Source organism: Ambystoma mexicanum, chromosome 2q (assembly GCF_040938575.1).
Source record: "Ambystoma mexicanum isolate Mex_15411 chromosome 2q, UKY_AmexF1_1, whole genome shotgun sequence".
In the NCBI taxonomy this organism is placed as follows: Eukaryota; Metazoa; Chordata; class Amphibia; order Caudata; family Ambystomatidae; genus Ambystoma; species Ambystoma mexicanum.
In genome coordinates this window covers 465,013,030-465,040,361 of record NC_090924.1, presented here as the reverse complement: position 1 = coordinate 465,040,361, position 27,332 = coordinate 465,013,030, and the positions used below count along the sequence as shown (strand labels likewise).

The 27,332-nt window shown below is 45.3% G+C and overlaps 1 protein-coding gene across 1 annotated transcript in view; it reads left to right on the top strand.

Moving 5' to 3' along the window:
• LOC138569531 (cytochrome P450 3A24-like) overlaps nucleotides 1–27,332 on the top strand; it is a 224,409-nt gene that overhangs the window by 12,776 nt on the left and 184,301 nt on the right. The gene's annotated exons all lie outside the window — the stretch shown is intronic.

Here is a 27,332-nt window from a genome sequence, read left to right as displayed (position 1 = left end):
GAGACTGGAGATGGAAAACCAAGAAGTGGTCCCCAAAGCGCGATCTCACACTAATAGGCAGCTCAATCAGGCTTCTCTCTTATCACAGACAGACTGCCAGACAGAGATAAGGTGTTTTGTCAATTTCTTTGTTTTGGGATTTCCTCCACTTCCTTGTGACTAAACTCCTGTTGCGCTTTTGTGAACTATTTGCACATAATTCCTCTGCACATTGCATATCCTACCACTTAATTGTAATTTTACAGTAAAGCGAGTTAGGCTTTGATCTATGGGCATTTTTTTATTTATTTAGGTGCCCTTTTACTTAGTTTACAATTCCAGGACTGCTCTAGTTCACAGCCAGCTCTGTCATGCATTTTGACACTCTCCTCCCTGATGGCTACAAGATCCTCTCATAAATGGGTCCCTACTTCTGTCATTCCGACACAGGCCTACTCATCCTTTGAATGCATGGTCTGCAGGCTCTCTCACTCTCCTGGCCTCTCTCTGACTGTGGCCACCATCTACAGGCCAGGTTGCCCTCTTCCTCTCAGAGAGGGCTGACCTCTCCTCTTCTCTCCTTGCCACTACCTCTCAACTTCTCCACCTTGGAGATCTCAACAGCCACCTGGATGCTTCTAATCCCTCCTCTGGGCTCTTCCGCAACCTCTGCGACACTCTCTCTTTCCATTCTACCCTATGGTCTGATACACTCTGCCGGACACACCTTGGATGGCCTCATCTACTCTGACATCCCCCTCTCTAAACCTCTCACCACTCCTCTCTCTTGGACTAAGCACTTTCTGCTTTCCTCTCACCTGTAACTCTCTGTCCCTCAGGCTAAAACCACCCCAGCACTGCCACCATTCGGCCCATGAGGTGTGTGTCAGTGGATGCCTTTGCCTCTACTTTATCTGCTCCTCCTATGCCTGCAGCGGACTCACACTCTGACACAGCCTTCTGAAACCTTCATATTTCTATCTCCAACACTCTGTATGTCCTTGCCCCTGTCATGAGAATCCATCTGAAGCCTATCTCCAAGTGTAACTCTTGGTATGACTCTGACCTCGCCGCCCTGAAACACAAGTGCAGGTTGGTTGAGATGAAGTGGAGGGCTTCGGACGCATCCTCTGACAAACTGGCCTGCCGCCAGCTGGAAAGGCAATACAGATTCTCGGTCATGTCCAAGAAGAGAGTCCACATCCAAGCCCGCGTCTCTGCGGCCTCTAACAACACGGCCAAACTTTTAAAAATCTGCAAGGAGCTGGCCAATCATTCTGCAGTCTCCACCTCTCCTGTTCCCTCCCAGGCCCTCTGTACGGCTGTGGCTTTTCACTTCACCACTAAAACTCAGGACATCCTGTCCTCTCTCCTCTTCCTCTCCCTCTCTCGTTCTCCCTCTGGCCACCTCTCCCTCTCCGCCTCCTTTCTCCTCTATCTCTCAGACAACACCTGACAATGTTTCTAGACAATCCGATCTCTGAAAGTGTCATCCAAACAGGTGCTCCCCTGCTCCTCCCGAACCATCAAGGACCACATTGACACCCTCGCTCCAGCCTTGGCCGATTTCTGCAATTACTCTTTGCCACTGGATCCTTCCCTCCACTCCTCAAGCACTCCCTTGTGCACCCCCTCCTTAAAAAGCCTTCTGCCGATCCTACCTGTCCAGCAAACTATCGCCCGATCTCTATCACTCCTTTCCTGGGCAAACTCCCGGAAAAGCTGGCCATTTCCCACACTGAATCTGTTGGTTGTCTCCATGACAATCAGTCCGGCTTCAGATCAGTTATAGGCACGAAAACTGCTCTCCTGAACACCCGTGAAGATCTACTCACTAATCATGACTCCAGCCTTCCTTCTGTCCTCATCCTCCTTGACCTTTCCTCTGCTTTTGACATGATCAATCACACCATCCTGAGCAATTGACTCAGTGAGAACCTGGGCATCACGGATCAGGCTCTGGAATGGTTGACCTCCTTCCTCCGGGACCGACCCTCTGAGGTCCAACTCAGGTCCTTTCTCTCCACCACCTCTCTCTACATGTGGGGTTCCCCAGGACTCTATCCTCTCACCCTGGCTCTTCAATGTCTACTTGGCCCCTTTGGCCTACTTTGTCTTTACCTTCTCCTCTAACTTTCAGTGTTATGCGGATGACACCCAGCTCTCTTTCAGGCTCCCCTCAGCCTCCTCTCTTCTCTCGCTCATTCCCGACTGTCTATCCATGATTCAGGATTAGTGTGCCTCCTACGATCTCTGCCTTAATGCCAGTAAGATGGAGCTCCTCATTGGGCCCCTGCTTCCGCTTTCCGTCTCTCACTCTGGCCGCCCACCTTGGGCCTCTTCCTTCGCGTACCTGTGAGGCAAAAAACCTTGGTGCTATCTTCACTCCACTCTCCCCTTCTCTCTTCACATCACAGACCTTGCCAAGAAGGCCCACTAACAGCTGCACCTTCGTAGAGGTGCAGGCATTCTTCCTTTTCTCACTTTGCCCCAGAAGCTCACTGTCTCCAGAGCCCTGGTTCTCTCTAGGCTGGACTACTGCAACATCCTCTTTCTCAATATGCCTTTCTCTACTCTGCAACGTATCCAGAACAGGACTGCAAGACGTGTTCTTTGCCTCAAGCCCAGGGACTGTATCTCTCCAGCCCTGAAATCTCTCCACTGGCTCCCGGTGGCTACACAGATCAAGTTCCAGACCCTCTGGATCGTCCACTACGCTTTCTGGGACCGCGGCCTGCACTACATCCAACACTTCATCCAACTCTCTCTTCCAAAATACCTTTCTTCTCGAGCCCTTCACTCAGCTACCTCAAACTCGCTGAGGGTCTGACACTTCTCCGGGCAGAGAGTGGGGGGGTAGATCCCTCTCCTCTGCAGGTGCCTCCCTATGGAATGGACTCCCTGACCCTTTCAAACTTGAGCCGGACCACCTAAAGTTCCAGAAGCAGCTAAATACCTTCCCTTTCTCCTCTGCTTTCTTAATCTCTCTCCCCTGCTGACCTAACTGTCTGCTGCGCCAACCGATTGCTTGGTTGCCCTCAGAGCCTCACTGGGTACCAGGCTCCTCCATGATCAGTCTCCCTTACAGTGCTTCCAGGCCTACTACGCTCTTAGGGGCTGTAACTGTAATGCTACAGTCCCCTGCCCCCTTGCACTTACCCAGAACCACAATGCCCTGGCTGCACTTACTCGGAGCAATGCTGCCCTGATTGCACTTTCCCCTTCCCTCTCCCTGGCACTTCCCCCTGCACTTTTTTTCGTTGTCGCACTTGCATGATCTGAATGACACATGGCCTGATCTGATATGTTCAGAAATTGAAGAGTTATGTTCCAACCGGCTGGCGCATTTGGACATAACTCTTCAATTTCTGAACATATTTGTGCTATGAAGCAGTCACATTAGCGGGCATGTCCTTTTTGCTAAGGCAACTGGAACTTGATATTTTATAATGTGTGGAATCGCCGTGGGAAAGTTTTGTTTTGACTGCCATTGTTTTTTCAAAAGGCCTAATAAGATAGTTTGTCTTGTCCTCCATCTGTCTTCCCTCCCTTGCCTTGTCACACCTAGAAACACTTCTGTACAGGTGCGATATAAATGATATATATCATATCATATCTGAACTCCCTACGGGCCTCAAGCTGCGTTCACCATTTTTGCACATGACTTTTCACAGTTTTTTCATATGTCTGTCTTTTATGAGAGCTATCCACGATTTCTGGCCCTCCAGCTATCGAGGCTGACTTTCCTACACAAACTCTGGTACATCACTATGAATCCTGTTTTCCAGTATGGCCACCATATTCTACTACAAATGTTTCACAAATAAGTCACAAACGTATCCCATGCAAATTGTCACATTAAGCCTTTTTATTTAAGCATTTTATCGACTTCACTTCTATTATGCCTGATGAACCGCTGTTGAGTAAAATATATTGGCACTGCAATAAAAACACTAACCAAAACCTGGCTTGTCGTTATTTGAATTCTGAAGGATTATTATAAGGTATGTATGATAGTCGCTTGAAACAGTCTTTTCTTTTTCAAAAAGGCATTTTTCTGAGTTCCACATATGTTATTCAATTACTACAAACCAGGCAGTTATCCAGGCTAACAATAGACCAAACGAACAAATCCCCTATTGCACAAGCATGTTGCCAAACCATAAGTATTCATTAATTAAAAGGGGGGAGAGGGGATAAGACATACCTCTAACAAATGAAGGGAGGAAAAAACAGAAAAGGAGGCGGGCGTGTTAGGGTAGGGTTAGAAAGGGATCCCAAAACAAGAAACAAACAGCAGCTGTCAAGATGCAATGACATGTGTCTGCTAATACTATTACACAAGATCTATAAAACTAACTTTGGTACAGTTGAGTGGGGCATGCCACATTACAATATGAGATATAAGTCCATTCCAAAGTTTCTCAGGACTTCACACTTTAGTGGACAGCCAACCTTAAGAACATGAGCACACACCAAATATCCACTCTCAAGCACAATTGCGCCCTTCAATATGCTCATAAAACATCAGCAATACATGTGGTACAAATGGTATCTTTACATTCAGAACAAAAAGCATCAAATGAAATAAAGCTAGAACACTTCATAGGAATGGCCATTCAGACTACATTTCTTAACTGTACAACAATATCAAGACTGGACATGTTGAATGTTGCTGTAGTTATAGCTAGAGTATGCTCAGCTATCGCTCTTAGAGGACATATACGTGTGTAAGGGTCCTATGGAGAATTCAGTGCATGGATTGACATCAGTCCTGCTTTGTTACAATAACGGATGTCCTCTTCTAGCTAAATTCGCCCACGGCCACCAAGTATGGATAGAGATGAAAAAGGGAGAAACACGTGTATGGGGTTGCTGTTGGTACTCTTGTTCAGAAGGCAATTGCCATAGCATTTCGGTGCTAGACTGCGCATGTGGGTGGGACAAAGACTGATATGCAAATGGATATTTCCCATCTGTGAAAAGTACAGTGAGCAAAAAGCGATGGCTGCGAACTCTCAAAGTGGGGAAAAGACCACAGAACAGGTTATCATGCCATGTTCTTTCTGGAGAGGGGCACCTGCTACCTTTTTTGAAAAATGGATAGAGATCAAGTGAGCAGACTTCCATTTTACTGCGACAGATTTTACTGACATAGATATCGGAAAGTAAGGAGGTTTCAAGGTCCTACTTGGAAGAGTGTCCCGCCAGAGAGCAGACCACAAGATCTGACCCGGAGGGACAGCTCCACCGTCGGTGAATAATTAAGCTTTATAGACCTAGCCCAAGGGCCATACCGGGAATGTATGGGTCCAAAAGACCGAGTTAAAGTAACAAGCGCAGCGAGGGCATGTAAAGAGGTTTCCAGGCTCATAACCAGTTACAGCTTGGCGGTGTGGTCAATAAAGCTATCTTAACTCCTGCTTGGGAGATTAAAAAAGGAGGCAATCTTCCTGCAGGGTTTGCTGGGAACTGGTTGGTTCACAGCAAACTGAGCCCATCAAGATGGAGTGCAGCTTCTGAGGGAGAAGTCGTTTACCCGGTCGTGTATGCCAGGAGCGACCTGCTTCTCAGTTAAGGAGAAGGAGGCGGGGGAAGGAAGAGATTCTTTGGAGACCCTGGGCTCCATCTGTCAGGTGCTGCCCAAGTGAGGCAGAGAGAGAGAGATGCACGAGGCAGGGCTCTCAGCGCGGCATTCCCGTGATGAGAGGGAATGCTACGGTGAGGGCCCTGTCTACGGCAGTAATGGGGGGAGTCACACAGCACACTCTCTCATTGGCCGATTTCCTGGACTTTTTTGATTTCTGAACCGTACCAGCTCATATGGTCCGAAAATTGCCCAATGTGGTAGTGCCACGTCACTCCCACGAGTTATTATAGTAGTTATGATTTTCCACACCTCAGCCCAATGCTTGCACTGACACTGGCACTGAAAAGTCGATGGAACTGATCAACCTGAGAGTCACAATGCCAGCATTTGGAAAAGCCTTTCGGTCTACGTTTGAAGAAGCATGAGGAAGACCTTTAAAACCATATGTAAAATAGAATGTTTTTTCGGAGAGAGTGCAACTGAGCTATTCCTCCATTCCTGTTCCCAAAGAGCTTCTGGTATTGGTTCACCCACCTGTGTGGATCATTTATTCAACAGGGGGTCAAGAAAGGAGAAGTGGCCATGAAGGCTTGTGAAGCTACATGACCTCCCTTGTGCCAATTAGTGAGGGTATTTTGCTTTTTTTTTTCTAGGAACACATTGGCAATAGTGGATGAATTCCTGCATTAGAAGACCAACTTTCTAGCAGATTTGTAGAAAGTAAAGGGCATGTCCATCTACTATCCATCGAAGAAGAAAAATGAATGCCCATGCCTGCAAACCCCATTACTTAAGACCTACTGACAGCTTTCTGTTACCACAGCAAAGCGCCTACATCTCCCTGCGACCCCTAGTCCGTCCCAATCACTGCCATGTTCATTCATTGCAACATAGGATTCTGACCTCGCAGAATGAGATCTCCACCTCCTGCCAGAGCTTCTGAGGGTACAGGGGGAAATAAACCTCTGTTCAGTCTGTAGCCACTACTGGGTGTTGGTAGTGACGTGTTGCTTACCCATAAAAGCCCTATTATAAAGAGCACAATCTTTTCATTCTTGCCAGCCACTTTTCTCTGGTGGCCTTGAGACAGTTCAAAACTGTTTGATGTTGTTCTTGCCTTATAAAAGAGGATACAATGTTGTCAAGCCGACTAAAAACGAGGGAAATGGTTGCGGGAGCAGACTAAGGGGGTAAAAAACCTCTAGTGCAATGTCCATTTAGATGGACGAAAAGAAAGTCTGTTCCACCAGCTAGGTTTATAGGGGACCATCCCACCACTATGCTATCCACATTCAGGGGTCAAGTCCTGAGTGGGGGGACCCATTAACAAACGCAATGGGATGTGACGTCACCAGAAATTAGCCTATTACAGTGAAATATGCACATTTAATTAAATTGGCTTTGCATAACCATCCAAATTGCACTGGACGAATGCCATTTGACTTTCATAAAATCAACACACACACAAAACCAAGAGAGGATATTTTCTTCAAATAGTGTTTTTGCGAACGTTAAAAGGTGTGCGTGTTTTAAACTCCCAGAAAACAATAGATTGATTTCCCTCGAACTTGCAGTACCGAAATGGGACATTCCCCTTTAGTTGCTTGTTGTTTTTCATCAGGTTTTGGTAAAGTGGCCTGCCTGCAAACCTGACGACTGCAGGTTCGATCCCTGAGGTCGGCTTTATTTCATAAATTCTAAGATGGCATTCAATGTTTCTAATTCTAGATGGTGGGGACTACGTCCACCCGTACCCTCGACTTAAGCCCTGTCCACATTGTCTATAATACATGTTGCATTGGCTGTTATGGTGCCCTCAGGGGAATTGGTGCACAGTCCCCTATACGGTGCAAGGTGTTTGAACTCCATGCTATTTTGTGTATCCAGTGTACACAATCGGTTCAGAGGAAATAATGTTGTCTTGGTTCTATTTAAAGAATAACCTGCCATTGCTGCATATTGATCAAGGATACAGTGAGCCGATGCCTGCAGATCAGTTATGTAACAATATGTTGTCTGCATAAACTGATAACTTAACTACTGCAGTGCCAATCTAAATTTCTTGAGCGTTGCAGATGCAACAAGGCACAGATCAAGTCCTAGAAGGGAGAACATCTTTTTAGTCCCTCTGTGCAGAGAGAACGCCGTGGAGCAAGTTCCATTGACTAGGACTGATGCCAGAGGTTGAATGTAAAGTGCCTTCCCTACTCGACAGAATCCGGGTGGTCATTCAGCGTGAGTTAAACGTGGGGGGCACTGGCGTTAGTTAGCTAGTCGCAGACACCAATACAGGCAAATTTGCACCTGTCCATGATCCTCGTCGCCAAATCTGTTATAAAGGATCCACATAACCTCAGGTAAGTTGCACAAACAGAAGTATTCATTCATGTACATGGAGGCCCTCCTGTCCAGCCTGTCACCTCTCCAACTGTTCAGTCAGCAGGCCTTGTATAGCTGTTTGCCTGGAACCGAGAACGATTCCAAGTTTCCCTGGATACCGGTAAACATGCAATGTCCTTAACCCTGTGACACAGCAACCAAATAACACATGCCCAACAGAAATATGAAATGAACGAGGGCGAGGCGCGCACTCCAGGTCCTGGTCAATTAAACCTGTTGCAAAAAATATATATCTGGGTTATCTTGGGAAGGACATGTGCTTTTGAAGGGGTGTCGGTCCCTGGTCACCTGAACTGAAAAAACTTTTTCACTACAGCTACCAGAATCCTTTGAGTCTAATCAGTAACACCTGTTAAAGAAACGCAGCCTCCTTGATTGTTATTTGAGATAAGAAAGCGCTTGGACAAGAACAACTACAGACAACAGAACTGCAGCTGCTGGGATCTAACCCTGTTAATACTGAGCAACTGAATTGCAGCAGAAGGGATCTAACACTGTTAATATTTGTTCATCTTTGGGATTTGCAGCAGATGGGATTTAACACTGGTGAATACTTGTCCATTTTGGGATTTAACCCAGATATATATTTTTTGCAACAGGTATAATTGACCAGGACCTGGAGTGCGCGCCTCGCCCTCCTTTATTTTTTCACTTAATGCTATGGGAGTCCCGGGCTCCAGAGGCAGCGGCACCGGGGTTACTTTGCCACACTTTAGAGAATCATAAAGATGGTTCTCTCCCCTCCCCCAAACTTGGGAAGGGCTTGTGCTTTTGAAGGGATGTCGGTCCCTGGTCACCTGAACTGAAAACTTTTTCACTACAGCTACCAGAATCCTTTGAGTCTAATCAGTAACACCTGTTAAAGAAACACAGCCTCCCTGATGATTATTTGAGATAAGAAAGCGCTTGGAGGAGAACAACTACAGACAACAGAACTGCAGCTGATGGGATCTAACCATGTTAATACTGAGCAAATGAATTGCAGCAGAAGGGATCTAACCCTGTTAATATTTGTTCATCTTTGGGATTTGCAGCAGATGGGATTTAATCCTGGTGGATACTTGTCCATTTTGGGATTTAACCCAAATATATATTTTTTGCAACAGGTTAAATTGACCAGGACCTGGAGTGCGCACCTCGCCCTCCTTCATTTTTTTATCAACAGAAATATATACAGTTTAATAACAAGTGTCCAAAAGAAATCTATGGAGGTTTATCAGATGTAAACAACTCGAGTACAACACATAACACATAGGCAGAGAAACCGCACTTTCTGGTCAGAGACATTACTACCAGCACTGATAGCATTGACATTATTCAATCATGCTTTCTCCTGATGAGCCAGCCTGATCATGTTATGAAGCAGCAATGTGATTCAGAGAACTCCTAACGTTTAGCCCTGCAATTCCTATCAAGACTGAGCATTGTTTCACCTTGTCATCCCTAAGTGCCCAGGCAGCCTGTGTGGACATTAGTCTGCCATATGAGTAGTGTACTACAGTTTTGGCTGCATCTCGGGGTCTTTGGAAGTGCTGCGGGTTTGAAAGCTTTACTCTCCTGTGCCATGAGGCTTACCGTGCTGCCCCTCATGCATGCCTTAAAGGCGCCCCGCCTTGGTAATGAGCAAAGTATGAGCTGTGCCATTTACATGAAAGTACTTCTGAACGGCTGCGCTGATTTGGGGGATATATGTAGGGGCTAGTAGCATTTCCACATTCATCCTCCAGCTGGAGGACTGCCGAAGTGTTTTTTATGCTTCTTATGTTCCTAGTTTGATCAGGATATGCCGATCAGAAGGACTGTAGACGGCTTGCAATACATTGCAGGAAGTTAGGATGCAATCGATTTCAGAGTCAGTGTGAGGATTGGAAGGGAAATTATTCGATATCAGGTTGGCAAAGTGTCCAACTAAGTGTTGTGTAAAAACCCTTTAAAAGTTGCCATTGTTTTAGTAGATTTTGGAGCACCTCTTGAAGGGGGCAATTATTGGACTAAAATCCCCACCCAGAACTAGCGACTCCCTTGGCAAAGGCCAGAATGTTTGCAGTGGTTTCCTTCGAAAGGAGTGTGAGCCAGGCTCGAACTATACACACATGTCTCATTCCAAATGAATGCACTTACTTGAGCTTAAGCATGTAGAAATCTTCCATGATCCTAGAGTGTAGAATAGAAGCATTAGCGGATCGAAGACCATGCCGCCACTCTGGCCCTGTGCATTGGATGCAATAATTTGAGTTTTGTTGGCGTCGATCTTGGAGCTATGTGGCTATTCTGGTAGCACAATCTTGGCTCCCTGCAGCTCTGAGTAATCAACAATTGCCGGCCTTTTGGCAAGGTGCTGCAGCCATTGACCTTGAGAAATAAGATTTTGATCAGTCAACCCAGCCACCGAGTTATGTAGAAAGAAATATACCCAGTGTAAATGGCAGGCAATATAGATAACCATGTCAACAAATACAAGATTTCTTCCTACACCTGCTGATAGGAGAACACGTAGGTAAGGATAACATGTCCCAGAAAGAGCATCAGGTAATGGGAGCAACATACTTTATAATTGATGGGTGTAGTGGTGATGCCATCACTTCATATATAATCTCCTGAAATCCCAGAATCCGGCAAAACCTCCTAAATTCCTTGTTCAACTTTCTCCTTCCCATGCCATCCATTTCTAAAAACACCAAAAGCCATATCAGCATAGGGGGCACAAAATCTCTATGGCTTTATGAAATAACTTTATACTGCACAAGCCCATCCTTTCTCCCTCTGTTTTTGCAGTTATCCCGAATGATATGTGCAGAAGACTTTGACATTCTCTCCCAAAGCCCTTAGGGCATTTCCTCGATATGGAAAGATTAGAAAGCCTACACACCCCTCGCCTTTCAGCATATCTCAATATGGTCACTCGCGCATGTCCCCTAATTTAGATCTGCTCCTTACTCGCCCTAATTGGTCATATCCTCTTGCCTTGAGTTCCTCTCAGTACCAACACAATAACGCCTCCCTTGTCACACTTTTCCTTGCTAATGAAAATATCCAATCCATCCCTTGATGTCGTGATGTCTTCGAAAAGCAGTGCCTTTTTCCCTTTTATCCCTTCCAGCTCTGAAACCTGAAATGCTCCAAAGGAGAACCACAAAAACACATTCTAAAAAGCTGTTGCTTCGACTCTGAACAGCCACACTTTGATCAACACCCCCACCACACTGCGTATCTACTGAACCACCACCAGCAGCTGCCTCACACCCTCCTGCTTTTCTCCTGTGACCAAGGTCCAAAATCCTTTGTCATTTCCCCCCATTCGGATCGGAACCACATAGTATATATCACTGCGAAGGTGCTAAGACATTGGCTAAACCAATATCGAGACACGGTCAAGCTTTAGAGGCCGTATTACGTGCCATCTAAGCTAGTGCAGACACGGCCAACAACTTCATCACCTTCTGATCTCTTGCTAAAGTCCGATAGCGCCCGCTTTGGCATCTGTGCATGTGCCTGCTGACATAGGTTCGAATCCCGGCAGGGCCAAACTCAATATATCATCCTTCCAAAGTCGATAAATGAGCACCACACACAGTGGGTAATAATAAGTAGCGCTCAGATGCCTGAGGGTTTGTAGCGCTATAGAAATGCAAAGTTATTATTATTATAAATACCTATTCCGTTCCGCCACTAACGCCTCACTGTCCATCTTGAAATTCTTTCCTATTCTCTTGCTTACACCTCCATGGTCAGTGCGACCACTGGCAGGAAAGATTCCAGAATGGATATGTTCAGCTTTATCGCCCACCAACTCACCAGCCCCCTCTCTGTGCACCACTTCCCTTGCAAGTATAAGCCAAAGCCCTTCATGTCTGCAGCATCAGAAATAATATGTACTCCACATTCCCCGGATCACCCCTGCAACCTCATGCAAATGTCTTCTAATAACTCCGGACATCCAGCTGCAAGGCTCTTGATGACCTAATTCTCTAATGTGAGAACTTCACAACTGACATTGATCACAACCGTTGCTGGAAAACTACCACACAGACATCACTGCCTTGGATACACATTTCCCCAACAATCTCTGCACCTTTCGGAGCTCTGCATTGCTTGCTTGACCTCAATTAATGGTTGCTAGGCAACCTCAATGCATCTCGTTCGAGTCAAGTTCAATCCTAAATAATGTTAGCCTGTCAGTTGCTCCCTAGATGTTCTCTGGGACCAACAGAGCCCCCATTTCTTTCTACCCTGGTGGCTGAAACCCTGATCCATCAACAATATCTTCCAAATGTTTCAGTTTGACTTTCAAATCCTTCGGCATCTCTGCCCTGTTTTAAACCAAGAAAGGTTCCATCTGTCCTTAACAGTATGCATGATTTTTCCCCAATGCTCAAAACCATGAACATCATTTGCAGATCTCTTTAACGTGAATCGTGCTTTATTCTAAGGAGTGCAACAGATCAGCTTTGGCCAAGATCTGTAATGATACTGTTTCCCTTTTCCTGGGTAAAAAGCACAAGATTCACTCTGATATTGTCTCATCTCAGATTGTCACACACTCTACTGTCATCTTGCCTCGCTCTCTGCTCGCTAAGTATCCAGCAGGTCTGAAAAAAAGTTCCCACCCTTATCGTAAAAGATGATTGGCCCTCCGATGTCCGCTACTGAGAGTGCCTCACTCATCAATCCAGCCCTCATTAGACTATTTTAATATCATCTTTCTGGTCTAATTCTTGCTGTCACTCATACAGTTGATCAAGAAACTAGTAGTGTCCTAATTAGCGCACACTCCCGTCCCCTGCACCCCATTAAATGCCGAGAAACCTCAGTTCAGCATTTCATGGTGTGCAGGGGGCGGAGTGCCCGCTAATAGGACACTCATAGTTTCTTGGTATACAGAAGCAGCCTTTTATGCCAGAGGTGCATGTTCTCGCCTGCACCCACAACTCATTTAGAATTATGAATTAATACACCTGCTGCGTCTCCAGATTTTGATTTCATGAGAGATGTGCATAACACTAGATATCGACTGCACTCATACAGTTAATGCCAGATTCAGTTCTGGAAGTGTGCTGCTTATCTTCAAACATGCTACAGTAGTAGTAGCCCCCCCCCACTTGCGAACCCTCATAAACCAGCTGGTTCTTTGGGCCAATGCCTTCTACCTTTTGCTGCTAAAGTCTGGGCCGAAGCAATCAATGGTGTGATTCGCAATTCCATAGAACTCTGGGTTATCAAGCAGGACATCGGCCTTCATATGAAAACACATTGGTTCTAATTTCAATCCTTGAGGAGCTCCACCTTGTGTCTGATGGCAACAGTGCCTGGTAGCTCAAGCTTGCCTGCATTATTTAACACCATAGACCCTACTCTACTGATCCACAGACTTGCTGAGGCAGCTTTTGAAGCACGTTTTTGCCTGGCTATGAACTTTTTTGCGTGATAGTTCCCAATCATGGCAATCGCACCTTTCTCGTCTGAACCCGCCTCACTGACGTGTGGTGTTCCACGCGGCTAATTGTTATCCCTTGTATTATTCAGTTTATACATCTACCCTCTCACCCAGCTTATTTGCTGATGACACAACGAAATTCTGTTCAGATGGGGCAGAAACAGGATTATTGCAGAAACCATATTTCTAAACGGCCTCAATGCCATTAACGAATGGATGGTTGCTCATTGGCTGAAGCTCAGGTCGATTACAACGGAGATGTTCCTGGTGGGAGGCAACAACGACCATTGGGAACCTATCTTCTGCCATTTAGATAGGGAACCCCCCACACATTTTCCTTCACCATGATTATAAAATCTTGGTTTCTAGGTGGATGACATGAGAGGTTATGTAGAATGAGGACACCCTGAGAGTCCATACTGTCTCCAAAACCCCTGGCAAGTATTCTACCAAACGCAGAGTATTTTGTAAACTGCATGCGGCAAGCAATGTGGTTGCGTCTCACACTCTGAGTGCTAGAGAAACACAGGATTGAACCTGCTTTGCTAAGTGACACTTGAAATAAAAGCTATTGTTGCAACTTAACGAGTATCCTGAAGGGACGGGGGACCCATGTGAGGAAGACCACAGGGACGCTGAGATGGTTATGAAGGGGCGAGCACCAATGGGGATGATGACGGAGGGGTAATTTTGAGGTAATCCTACACCTCAACCCAAGACAGCTGCCATGCCCCAAAATCAACCCCTGTGGCACCATCGAGCCATGGACTGTGGCAAATGGGTAAGGGAAGTGAAGAGTGGCATGGGTGCGCAGGGTGACACTGCTTCAGAATTCCTGGAGGGTGGCAATGTCTGGTGTGACTTGAAGGCCGTATCCGGCTCCCTTGGTGCCCCAAGGTGAAGCTAAAGAGTTGGACTGGTGGGGGCATGCATGTGAGGCCCTCATCTGGGTCTTGGCAACCCACCGAGGCCACATGAGGAGCAGATGTGATCACATACCCATGCTCCAGAGCTGGTGAGTAGGAGGCCACGACCTGGTGGAGTGATGAGTGTAGGGGACAGTTTGGCTGGAGAAGAGTACGACTCCAGGCCAATAGTGACTGGGTAACCCTGTGGTGACCTGGACACCTGATTGGGTGAATCCTGATGTAAGAAATACTGACTGTGGGGGAAGACTGACATCAATGCACTGCAGGTGGAAGAGGCTTTAGGGTGCGCCTTCATCTAGCTAGACATCTACCAATAACAGTTTGTTGACCCCATTGTCCGGCTGTATTTTTATGAAGGCGGTGGCTGCCCTGATTTAGGCAATAGCCTTCCTCCGTTTTGCCAGGATTGCAACTCTCATTACTCCAAATGCCATATTATATTACATTCAAGATAATGCACACTCTTTACCACAGATGATGAGAAGGTGACGCCACCTGCAGCTGTTCCACAGATGACTGCACCACCTGTTGTGCCACTGGTGTCCCAGGTGGTTGGTGTCCTAACCTTTTCCTTGGATCAACCAGAATGGTTCATGGGGGAAGCAAGATCATACAGAAGTCTTATTAATAAGTGAAAATTACATTTTGTTTATATCAACCAGCATCTTTTCATGAGGCTACTTCCAAGGCTGCACCTGTACTTTCATTTGTAAGGGCGTGGCAACAGCATAGGAACAACCTGCACTAGAAATGAGCAGTCCCTGGTTGTATAATTGTAATGCTAGAAATGAACAGTCCCTGGTTGTATAATTGTAATGCTAGAAATGAACAGTCCCTGGTTGTATAATTGTAATGCTATTTCAACGATGATTGGCAATGATTTAGAACTTTTAGAGATATTTCAGGGTATGAACGACCTAATGAAATATCAGTGGCTGAAATTATGTGACCAGAGACACAAAAAGGGTGTGTTTTACAGAGGGCTGTGACGAATCCTATTGATCCCTCGCTGTACCCGTGCCTAATGTCTCCTTCCAGGGGGCCAGGAAAAGGCAGATGCTTCTTCATCCTGACCTTGGGGGTGGTGTACTGCGGTGGGGATCACCTGGGAGGAGACGGGCCCAGGGTGGTGGGGAGATCCTGTGGGATGAGACACAGTATTTGTCCTGTGAGAGGGAAAACCTTTCCAGGTTACCAAAACAGGTAATGGCTTATTGACATTAGAGTGTCCCTGACGCACATATAAGATTTGGTATTCTGGGCGCAATTATCATACAATCTGGACAAGTCTTACCAATGTAAAGACCCTTCAGGGTATTTCAAGCTAAACATCCTCCTTATTCACAAAGGTATAATATAAAGGAACCTGGAAATGTTACCTTGAATAAATGGGCTTCCTCTGTAACATCTAATTCTAAAGGTTCAATTTCAAATCACTTTAAGGGAAGTAAATCTACACTTAAAGGTAGCAAATACATAAAAGAATTAACTTTGTTGTTAGGGACTATATGTCCCATAGTCCCATGAATACTGCGACGAGGAAGAGTGCTGAAGAGGCATGCTGTGGTGGTAGCCAGGCAATTGAGCCTAACAGTCCACACCTGAAGGAACCCGGGAGACATAAAAGGCCCCCTCAGGTGCAGGCAATGAGAGGGAGCTGGAACTGTGGCTGGAGTGAGCGCTGTAGCAGCAGAGGAAGAAGGAAGAAGCCATGAGGCTGGCAAATCAAAGATAAGTGGGAGAAACCGAGGGATGCCGGAACGTGGATGCAGCAGATTTCACCTGCTTGTTCTGAGAGGGTCCTGGTTTCCCAAACTCTGAAGGGCAGAGGCTGCGCAGCAGAAGACGTGCAGGGAGGCTCTGTGGGTACATAGGGTTGCATCGCCATGCCCCACCGCATACCTCCATCTTCCCACTGAACAGCTATGTTTCTCCTGGGGTGGAGGGAATCAGCGCCTACCATGACTCTCTTTCTCCCCCAGCTCGACTGCTACAATCATTTGACAGGGTGACTTTGTCCCCAGCCATACTCCTCTCCACCTGCTTCCCCCACCCCACCATCCATGTCGCCCTTTTTTCCCCAACAGGGTGTGTTGGTTATTATTCAGACAATCACCCATACCTCAGTCTTGGTGATAGCAGGGACCAATCAGTCCGGCACAGTCCAGGTCTGTCTTCTGGTTAGTAAGTCTTGTTCCCTGTGTTTGCCGTTTCATCCTGACTCCATAGGTCTGCAGTACAGGTGCAGGGCATCTGTTTCAAATGCCTGGGGCAGTTCAGTGTTGCCGTTGGAGCATATCCCCTATATCTAGACACAAGGACATACCCCTAGCCATCTTGCGCCATATTAACAACGTTGTCATGGGTGTATTCTTACCTGTCTCACATATTGACCATCACCAAGTGGTCTTCAAGTTTGCTGGTAACTTTGACTGCACTTCTCTTAAAGCATCATTCACTTCCTGTTTGGGATTGTGATAAAGCAGCTTAGTGGACTCATGCACCAGCTGCTGTGATCTGCATGTAATGTCCCGGTCTTGTGGACCAATCAGAGTGACTCACCCTCTTCCTTCCACAGCTAATAAAATGGGAAGGTCGCCTATTTGGCAATAGCAATTTTTTAAAGGGCCCGGCTCTAGCTATTCTGGAATAATTGTTCTATTGGTTAAAACAATTCCGTCTCGCCCTCAATTCAGCCCCACCGGCTTATAAAGATAAGGCCTCCATTTTTATTACTTTTGGCAGACTGGCACGTGTATTTCCCATGCGACCTGTGTTAACCTGTGTCCAGATACCTAAGACAGGTGTTATGTAAACAGCATCTCGTATAATTGTGGGTGAGTGCTGCCAAGCTTTGCAGAAAAGGGCTGTGGCTGTCTTAAATTGTACAATATGCGATCGCTTAATTACTATGTAGCAATGTCTATAACTACAATGGCGCAACACGAGAACACATTGCAAATTCCGTGGGGCGGGTTAGAGGATAAACATGGGAATGCATTTCAAATTTTTTGGAGGATGGTAGAAAACAAAGAAAACATTTTGAAAGTGTGGTAGTGCTAATAACGCCATGGCTATCTCCAAACTCGGAATGAGGCCCTTTGAATTACTCTGTGCACTGCCTACACGACTAACACTGGCCTTTCACTGTCCCTAGTGAGATGTGGATCATTACTGATTTTTGCTCATTGCTAAATTCAAGACGCCCAGAAATGTACCTAGGCATACCTACTTCAGTGAGATTTGGCAGCTAGTGTGTTGAATTTAGGGAGTCTTGGGTGAATGTCTGGGATATTGCTGTTTGACCCTCAGGAATCTGGATAGACTTCGGCTGTGAATCCGTAGAAACTAGCTTTGGTTGAAACATTGATCTGTCCTAATTCTGATCCTAAGGCACAGAAGTATTTCAATTTGTATTAAAAACCTGCGCTCGCTGCATCGAGCCACAGGAACAAGTCGCCTTTTTCCATTTATTTTCAGCTTGATGCCTGTTATTCCACGTCCCTGACGTTTGTGCACCTGATTTTAGCAATATTGATCCAGGGTGAGGGCACTAAAGATAGTTAAGGACATGGCCGGAGTGTGTTCAACAGTTGATGGGCAAACAAGTTTCAGTATCCTAACCCCCTGACATGGCTCTGAACTTCCTGGAGGTGTCTTTACCTGCTGGTCCTTTCAGTGTTAATGGTCAGGTTTGAGGGCTTACATGGCCATTAATGGCCCACTGGTGGAGCCGGAAAAAGAGAATGGGGTCCGCACAAGACAGACTTAAAAAACCTATTGTTTCCATCTATATATACACAAATATGCATTCTGCTCCAGTGATGGTGGTTGAGAGCATTATAAGACTGTGGCTCAGTCTTGAGGGAGAAGGTGGTTCTTTAGGGCAATCTTCAAGATGGCCCTTATGAAAGGTTCTTCATTTCTGGGGCCAGGGAGTTCCAGTGATAGGGATCCGAGAGGGCGAATGAGGGAAAAGAGGGGGCACTACAGGATGGTCAGAGCCAATTAAGTTGAGAAGAGATTTGGTGCATGAAGTTCAACGGGGTGAGTATTGGAGGATGAATTTAGCCGGGTGAGGGGCAGGTTAGGCTTGCTCATGGATGTATTTACACCACAGATAATACTTTTGTCTGGGGAGCGATTTTGAAAGGATTGCCGTCCCTCGTGTAGGAGATGGTTGATGGAGGTTGGCTCCTTATATCTCCTCCCAACATTGTTTTCAGCGTAACAATCCTTATAGTTAATTCTCCTTTCTGTCGGGTATAGCCATTGGTCTTCAGCCCTTTTTAAATTGCCCATAGTATGAAACTATCTTTTCCTAGATGTATCTAAGCTCAGTGCATTATTGTTGTGCATTAACAGGTAACTTTTGAAACAGAATATTAACCTGAAATTTGAGCTGCTCGAAAGCATTAAAAACATACAAAACCAAGAAGACGAGACCTTGAAAAATACAAGAACTGCCACCGTACAGAAGCCCATAAATAGACCTGTTGTTAAGGTTGGTCAGGTTTGGCACAGAATTGACTCTCCAACTTAATGGTTGGACAAAGCCAAAACAGTCAGGTACCTGGAGATTCACCTGCACAGGCAACTTTTAAAAATCTTAAAACTCCTAAAGTGATTTTAGTTCACAGCCTAGTTAACATTCAGAATTGGAAGTTTGCAAACCATTTGAAGGTCTCCGCTAGAGTGGAGCTTACACATTTCGGTTACATTGAAGATGAATATTAAATCAGTGATGACCCAGCTCTATCGCACCCAATGTTGCATTATCTTTGCATTGCTCTACCAACAAGAAGAGCATCAGGTGGCATCATTTGAGCTTAAAAACTGAATTGCCAGCGGGTAGCTGAGAACCTATGGTTGAAGAATGGTTGCTGGGTTCTAAATAGGTTTGTGGTTTAGATAATAAAAGAAGTGGGACTGGTTTGATCTGAATTTTCACGCCTGTGGGTGGGAATGTCCTCTGGTCATAAAGCCAGTTGCTAACTAATGTGCTGTTAGTTTTAATCAAATATTGCCATAGTCCTGGCTTGCAGGACCTGGATGTTGTGTAGCAGCCACAATATCTTCCTGAAAGATGCAATAGCATCCTTGAATATGTCTAACCCAGTAGAAACATTTACCAAATGGTACCTGCCATTGAGCAGATTCTAATGCCTGGCTGGGAGAGTGCTGCTGTGTGAATCCTGGAATTCCTACAGAATTATTGTACTTACAATTCAATGTTGTGTCACAAGGCCTTCTTCCTTGAATTATACTGTGATAAGGAAAAAATGCTGTTACAACAAGGAGTGCCAAGTGCAAAAAATAATAGTATTGGAGGGTGTTGGGCTTAACAAAGATAGGAATAAGACTGTAATTACCCAGGCGAGAAATTATTTTAAACTTACAATCAACAAAATAAATGTTGTATATGGATAAACATTGGGTTGGCTATTCTCCTCTTTGCCTTCATGTCAAATAGCTTGAATTCTGGAGGTTAGTGTCTGCTGGCCCAGGTTGTGATTGTGCTAGGCTCGTCAATTCCTGGTGCAAAATGGTACAATCATTTTAGCTCAGGCTGTATAGATAATAGATTCCCAAATTCAAAGACGGAAGCCAATGTAAATGGTCTCAGCTCAATAACGCAGATCAATAGAGCTGTTTCATTAATGAGCATGTTGAAGAGTCTATTATGTCAGAACACTATCTTAAAACATAAAATAATAACACTCTAGGCTCTGTTTTTAACACTGTTATTAAACACCTTTCTTGCACAGAACAAAGTCCCTCCTTCTTGGAACCAGGCCATGATAATGTATATTTATTATCTAGAGCAACCAACAGACAGGACTCCAGATCCCATAACCTATCCAGAGCATCCCAAAGGATGATCGTATAGTGCGAAGGAGACTCACCGCCATATGTGAGTAGATTTAGATCGTTACCAGGGAGAAGACGGTAAGGGACCATTGTCCCTACCATGGATAGGCAGACAATGGGAGCCGACTGTGGGTCAGGGCTTACAGTTTCCCTTATTGCAAGAAGGGAGGCAAGACTGCAGAATATTCCATGGCCGCAGATGGATAAGGATAATTTAAGATGCAAACTTCCGAGTGACATCGGGTGCGGGAAAATGGATATATGAATTAGAGAAAATGACAGGAGGAACTACTTTGGCCATTGGAGACATTAAGGGTTTCCTGGCAGCTACTATTGGAGAACGAGCTGATGACATTTGGAGGAGAGCAGGCTATTCAAGTGTGACGGCACAGAACACAGCGCATGATGGAGCACCATTTAATAATTGTAGATCAGACATTTGGAGGGGTTTTAGGGTGCAGTATCCGGATATATAGAACATGGGTGCAATTATGACAAGCAAGAGGTGAAGGTGAGGATCCTATTGCTTACATATAGGCTATTCAAGAGCATTGTACTCTTGAAACGAAAGAGCAGTGGGAAAAAACAGTGGCATTGTTTTACCACATTTTATGTCAAGGGTTGCCTGAGCGAGTACAGAGGCAAATAAAAAAGCAAGTGGGGATGGAGGACAAGCCATGGGCTGAAATACAGTTGACAATAGTGCATCACTATCGACTGTTGCAGGAGAAAAACAAGAATAGAGATGAGGCTAGGAAACTTGAGGAAGCTAAATTAGTTCGGAAGAAATTGTCAAAATACGCCATAGAAGGGGCTGTATTGACAAGTGGAGAAGGGCTGTGAGTACAACAAGCAGCAGGTACATCGCAGGCGATTAATCAGCACCCGATGGACCATGGTGGTTATGGGTTTATGTCACGAGGCAGAGGTATGGGCTACATAGGCAGGGGTGGATTCCAGAATAATCAAGGTGGGTTTCAGAACACACAGAATGTGAATCACAATGTGCAAGGAGGGTTCAACCAAGGGGGGCTAGTTAGAAGGGCTCCTCCTGTATGACAGGGCACATTGCACTAAGTGTCTGTACAGAATAGTCATTTCTCAAGAGGGAGGACAGCTTATCCTGCAGCATATAGTTCACAAGCTATGTAAGGGTTTGCCCAAGACCAGACAGTGTATCAGATACAGACGCCGCAAATGCAACAGGCACAGCAACCACAGCAAATGAATCCACTGCATGGGCAGTCGCAGCATGCACACATGCAGATACAGCAGAATGCAAACACAGGACAATTGCTGACACCTAGGAAACGTAGACACCTCAAAAGGTGGGGTTTTATGTTCCATAAAAGGTCAAATTCACACATGCAGAGGGGACACTCACTCATCGAGAGACACTGAGACTCGCCTGCTCACTCATGGTTGGAGAGAAATAAGGATTGATAACAAACAGAAGAAGATGGAATAGATTGCTCTCTTTTTGGACCCATTTTCAATTCTCATCAGAGCCCTGAAAGTGAGGCCTTGGAAGTAGTTAAACTCCCAGGCTTCCTTCAGTAAGGGAGAAAGGCAATAAGCTGTGGCTAAAAGCTACTCCTATTGTACTGGCTGATGACCACCTGTTCTTGGAGTGGTGGAGTTGAAGCAGCCCTTAAGAGGGGTTGCCCACTTGCCTGTGATTCAGCCAAAAGGAATCTGAATTTGAGTATTATCCGAAAGAGAAGTAATCTTGTGTGGAGTGATCCTATAAAGGGAATTTGAGTAAATCCCTGCCCTAATATTTATCAGTATTGAGTGGTGGCAATAAACACATTATTTGTACATTCCGTGAAGTTAGGGAACACTTTAGAAGTGTATGTGTTTCTGAAAAAGATACATTTTATAGATTAGGTCCCAGGGTGTGTATACAGTGAGATTCACCTGACCCTTTTCCCTGGCAATGAAGTCTAGCACGAAATAACTATTAACAGCGGTTGAAACGGTCATCTTATTATTGTGCCTATCTAGAAAAAGAAGATAATTGACGTAACTCCTGGGTTTACCATGAAGCAGAATTGTCTTATTGATGCAGGGTTGCTCAAGCTAAAAGGGAAAGGGTGCTTATTCACAGTCCATTTCTTTCTGCTGTTCAAGGTGCCCACTGAAAGGGAGAAAAGCACATTTTACACGGTAATTGAAAAGAAACCTCACTGAAGGGAATTTTGCAAACATACTGCTGAACATACATTTTCTTTTCTACAAACTATTCACATACCTGAAGGTCCAGTAGTTAGTTGCAATTGGGTTTCAAATGCTGTTGAGATTCCGACATGTCTATCGAGCAAGGGATGGTAGTATTTTCAATATAGGGGAAGTAGCGAGAAGTGGATAGGCAGGGTTATTTTAACTACTTTGTTGTTTTTACAAATGGAAGACCCATCCTGGACTCTCATGCATCCTATCCATGGTGCATCCACGCTCAGGATGAATTAAATGCATAGATTCCTTTGGTGAAGTGTGTATCACTAAAGTCCCCATTTCCATAACTGTAGCATTGAAAAATTAAGTGACTAGTGTGTTTTGTTCATTATTCCTCATCATTGGCCTTTGAGACAATTTGTTTATCTTTAATCGCATTCCATTATTTCTGTTTTGTTAATAAATAGACCTTCTGTGCAACCCTGTGTGTTTCATGTCCCAAAAGTGGATGGAAGCTCTGGGAAACAATTCTATTAAATTGGGTGGGGTCCCAGATTTATACAAATAACTTTATTAAATAGAGCAGAATTGTGCATACCCGGTATGGGGTGGGTGGAAAATTCCCCTGAATTAGATATCGCCCGATAAAACATCCTACGGACCTCTCGGCCCTCAGCAATGAATGTATGGCCTGATTCATGAAATATAATGCAGTGGCAGATTGGCAGAGGTTTGCAAGGAATTCACAAATGCAACACAGAGCCCGAACATTATGCACAGGCCTTGGCAAAAAACATAAGCACCTGAAAACAAAACAGTAACCTGTAAATGATGGATGGACTGTGCTGGAGAAAGCCCGCAATTAATGATGAAGTTTTAGCTAGAATAAGGGGGTGCACCAGAGTACCTGGGATAATGTTCGGCGGAGTTGAGAGGTTGCATACAGAAACGCTATTAATATCTCAAATTGGCTATGCCAGTGTTATATTTTAGCACCCATTCTCTTTAAATTGTTGCTGACTTTGGCGTCTTTGGTTGAGAATACTAATTCACCCCCCCCCTCCCCGGTGACAGTGCTCTTTGCCAACTATACTTTCTCGTGGACCTAACCCTGGTGGGTCTCCAGAGAAAACCTAGTGCCTTGGAAGGATTTTGTGAGGAATAATTTATCAGTAAACTCTGCCGAGATGAAAATATTGCTATGTGGGAAGAGCGGGGGAAAAACAATTGCAGTTGACGGTGGCGGTAAGGATATTGAGGTTGTGATGCAATACAAATATTTTGGAGCAGTTGTCACGTCTTCCTTGCCTTGTATCGTACAAATATGAAACTCCATCGATGGAGCCAGCGTAGCGGAATGTGATCTTCTGTTCCAGAGGCCGGGCGGGCTGTATGGGTGCGTCATTGAGTGCTAGATGGGCTATGGTTGCATCCTTGTCGGTGTGCGTGGGGGTGGAAACTATCATGGAGATCCTAAATGGCAAACATATTGAAATTCCACCGCTGCACTTCCCCAAATGAAGGCTCCGCAGGCTAAGGAATTTATTTAAAGAATCTGCCATTGTGAAATACGCCCATGAAGCATATTGCGTCAGAATGCCTTTTGCCCGCCGAAGCGCAGACACTTGAATGCCCCTTTGCAGACATGGTTGAAAGTGCATGCCAAATTTCATCCCTGCCTTTTGGGATCAAAATGGCTGAGGTGTCCGTGGTCAGAAGGCGACCGGTGAGGGACGTCGTTCAGCAACTCGCCCAAGGTAGCCATCTCAAGGCAATCAAAGGCTTCAGGAGCCTGAAGTGCTCTGACCAGAGGAAGAAAGGCTTTGGGTATGAAAAATATGTATTGCCATTACCTGGTAATGGAGTACTGCTGGGTATTCATGGAATCCGAATTAGTCAACTGCCGCCACCACGAAGGTCCGGGGTCACTGAACTGGCTGCGCGCAGGATTGTGCCCGTGCTCCCTAGTGTCCCTGGAGGACAGTCTACATACGATTTGCCCCTGCCCACTGGTTGATGTTCCTAGCGCCCCTTCCTGGCCCACACACGGAGGATGCAGTCTGACCTTGGCAACGCGCCTTTGGCTTCTTATTGGTTCTTTTGGGTGCCGGCCTGCGGTGACCATGTTCATAAAGGCAGCGGCAGTTCTGGAATTTGCATCTCCGTTCAAACTGTTTTTGTTTTAATTTACAGGCATTTGTAGTGTTTTTACTTGTGCCCTATACTGAGCGTAAATCTAGTTTTAATATGGACTATATAGGTGCTAAAGGCATCTTTGTTTTTTTTGTTTAATTAGGGATGGGTCTCCATGCTTTAGGAAAGGCTTCACTTGCTTAATGTGCTCTTAAATGCAATTAAGTGTGTGATTGGAAATGAGGTACATGGGCATAATTATAGGGGAGGAGGGGGGGACAAGTCCCCCCAAATTTTGTGGCATGCCTTTTTGTCTCCCCCATCTTTTGGTGGGAGTGCCGGGGAGCTGCATTCAATGATCTTGTAATGGATAGCTTGAGCCTGGCTGAGGTGCCCAGCCAGGCTCGCGCTGTCTCATTACTTAATGCCAAGCTGAGCTCAGCTGTGTGTATTTATGTTGGGGGGCTGAGCTGTGGACTGACCCTAGTTAGGGGGCACATTTGGACAATCACATTAGGTGTCAGTGGAGAATCCAGCATTGCAAGAGTGAGGGGTGAGTTGAGCCACGAAATGCAATGTGTGTAATTGTTTCATTCACACCCCCAAACCGCCCAACCCTACCCCAATCTACTTTTTTGGTAACACTAGTCGCATATGGCATTTTTACACATAAAAACAATTAAACTGCAGGATCATTGCGGAGGCAGGAAAGTCATCTATTAGAGCTCTGTCCAGGCGCTCTGAGGCAAAATACATGAAAACCTCCTAATTTGCATATTAATTGCACCAACAGTAGTGACTTCACGGAAAAGGACATTGCAAGGAGCATCATTAGTCTTTGAGACGTGGAGGCACCATGGAAGGGACTTTAGAATAAGTTGCCATAAGTAAGCCAAGTGGCAAATAAATGTGTATTGCACAATACCTACATTGCACTATTGTTATATATGGAGAAACACTATAGTCATTAGTATTATTTATTATAATAGCATGATATATTAACATAAGATTTGAAGTAAATCAGAATCACGTACAGAGCTTCAGATAAGACACAATAGGCCTCATTACAAGTCCGGCAGTAAGCCTGGGGGTGCTGCCGGCAGGCTTGCAATATTTACTGGCGCTTAGCTTGCCAGAATCACCGGGGGAATTATGACCCCGGCGTTCCGGGAAGTCAGTTGCCAGTAAATGTAATTCCCTATTCCCATTTGGCTCAACAAGAATGGAGAACACGGAGGCACCAGCACCGTAAATAACGGTGCCAGTGCCTCCGTTACAGTCTGCTTACTGTGGTCGCTGTGCCCGGCAGGGCAGACCTGCCGGGCACAGCGACTCCGGCAGGCACACTCGTAGTGTGCTGGACCGGTAACAGCAGTGCCGGAACGTTTACCAGCACCATTGATTCGGACCGGCACACTCGTAATGAGGCCCATTGATTAAATGAATTGCCCAGGATCACACACTTTGGTTAAATGGTAAAACTGATTTAAGCAACTGTGCACATCTTCCTAGGTTTAGTAATATAGAGATTTATTAAGGTTTTGCTTTACATTTCATGTGTTTAAATAGTTATTTCTGGCAATGCCTTGTAAGCAAACCACATTACATAATAAGCTAGCCTTTCATAGAAACTAACTGTACACTACATACATTGTCATAGAAATATGTTGAGGAATGAAAGTATGGCTTTAGTTTTATTCTCCCCATCCTGAATGCAAAGTCACAATAGCATCATGCAGATTAATGTGAGCCTAACGCCTAACAAATCGCCCTTGGGTTTTAAAGCCATAGCTCTTATTTCATAAAATGTGCAATATTATGCACCCTTCTCACTTCTATCACTCCATCCCATTCCCATTTCTAAAGGGCAAATGTACCTGCTAATAGTCGCCCCCTCCCTCTCATCAGTGCCTAATGGCTCACAGTGCAATACTCTGTTGACACAGAGCAACGTGAGGACCCTCTGCTTACTAGAGCTCTTGAAACATTGTCCTGGCTGTGGAACACATGTACCGTTCGGGAAGGGTAAGGTGTCCTGTTGCCAGGACATATGCGTGCTGAGCAGGAATTGCTTGGCACACATTGTGCTACCAGTGGGAAACCTTTTCCGTTGGGCACCCTCTTTGAGGTGTCGAATGGGAGTGGCACCCCACTGACAAATATCCTGTCTGACCTCCCGCTCGATACGCTACTGCTTGGGGTTATTTGAACATAGAAAAACATACCTGAATTTGAATGAGTCAGACTGTTGCAAGTATTTAATGAAATCAGAATAAGCAATCTAATGTGCCGTTTCAAATCTTGCAGGGATCCATTTTGTATTATGTCTATATGCTTGTTAAAGTCAGTGCCCTGGTGGCAATAATCAAACACCAGCTACCTTCAGGCTGCTTGCAGGCCCTCATTAGGAGGGGGGAGGGGCTTTTTCACTGTTGTCAATGTAGTGAATTCTAAAGACCAACTGTAGTGTTATATGTTTCAGAAAACTGGAGTGTCTTAAGAATAGAATTTTAAAGATACGTCACCAGTCTTATGAAAGATGGACTCTTGTGGTGTAGTAATTTAGCGTTCTCCCTCAGAGCCACTGTCCGCCCTTCCTCCAACCTGCCCCTTTCTTTCAGTTGTCATGCCCCTCCCAACATTTTCAGCAAAGTTACTCCACTGATGGGGTATATTTATGTTTTTGTGGCTTCGGCCAATGCACTTTAAAAAAAATCTGTTTGTGAAATTTGGGAACGGAAGCTTGTGGGAGCAGTTGATTCTCTGTTTCAGAAAGGCATAGCTCTATTGTACACGACGGGCATGGACTCGTCCTGCT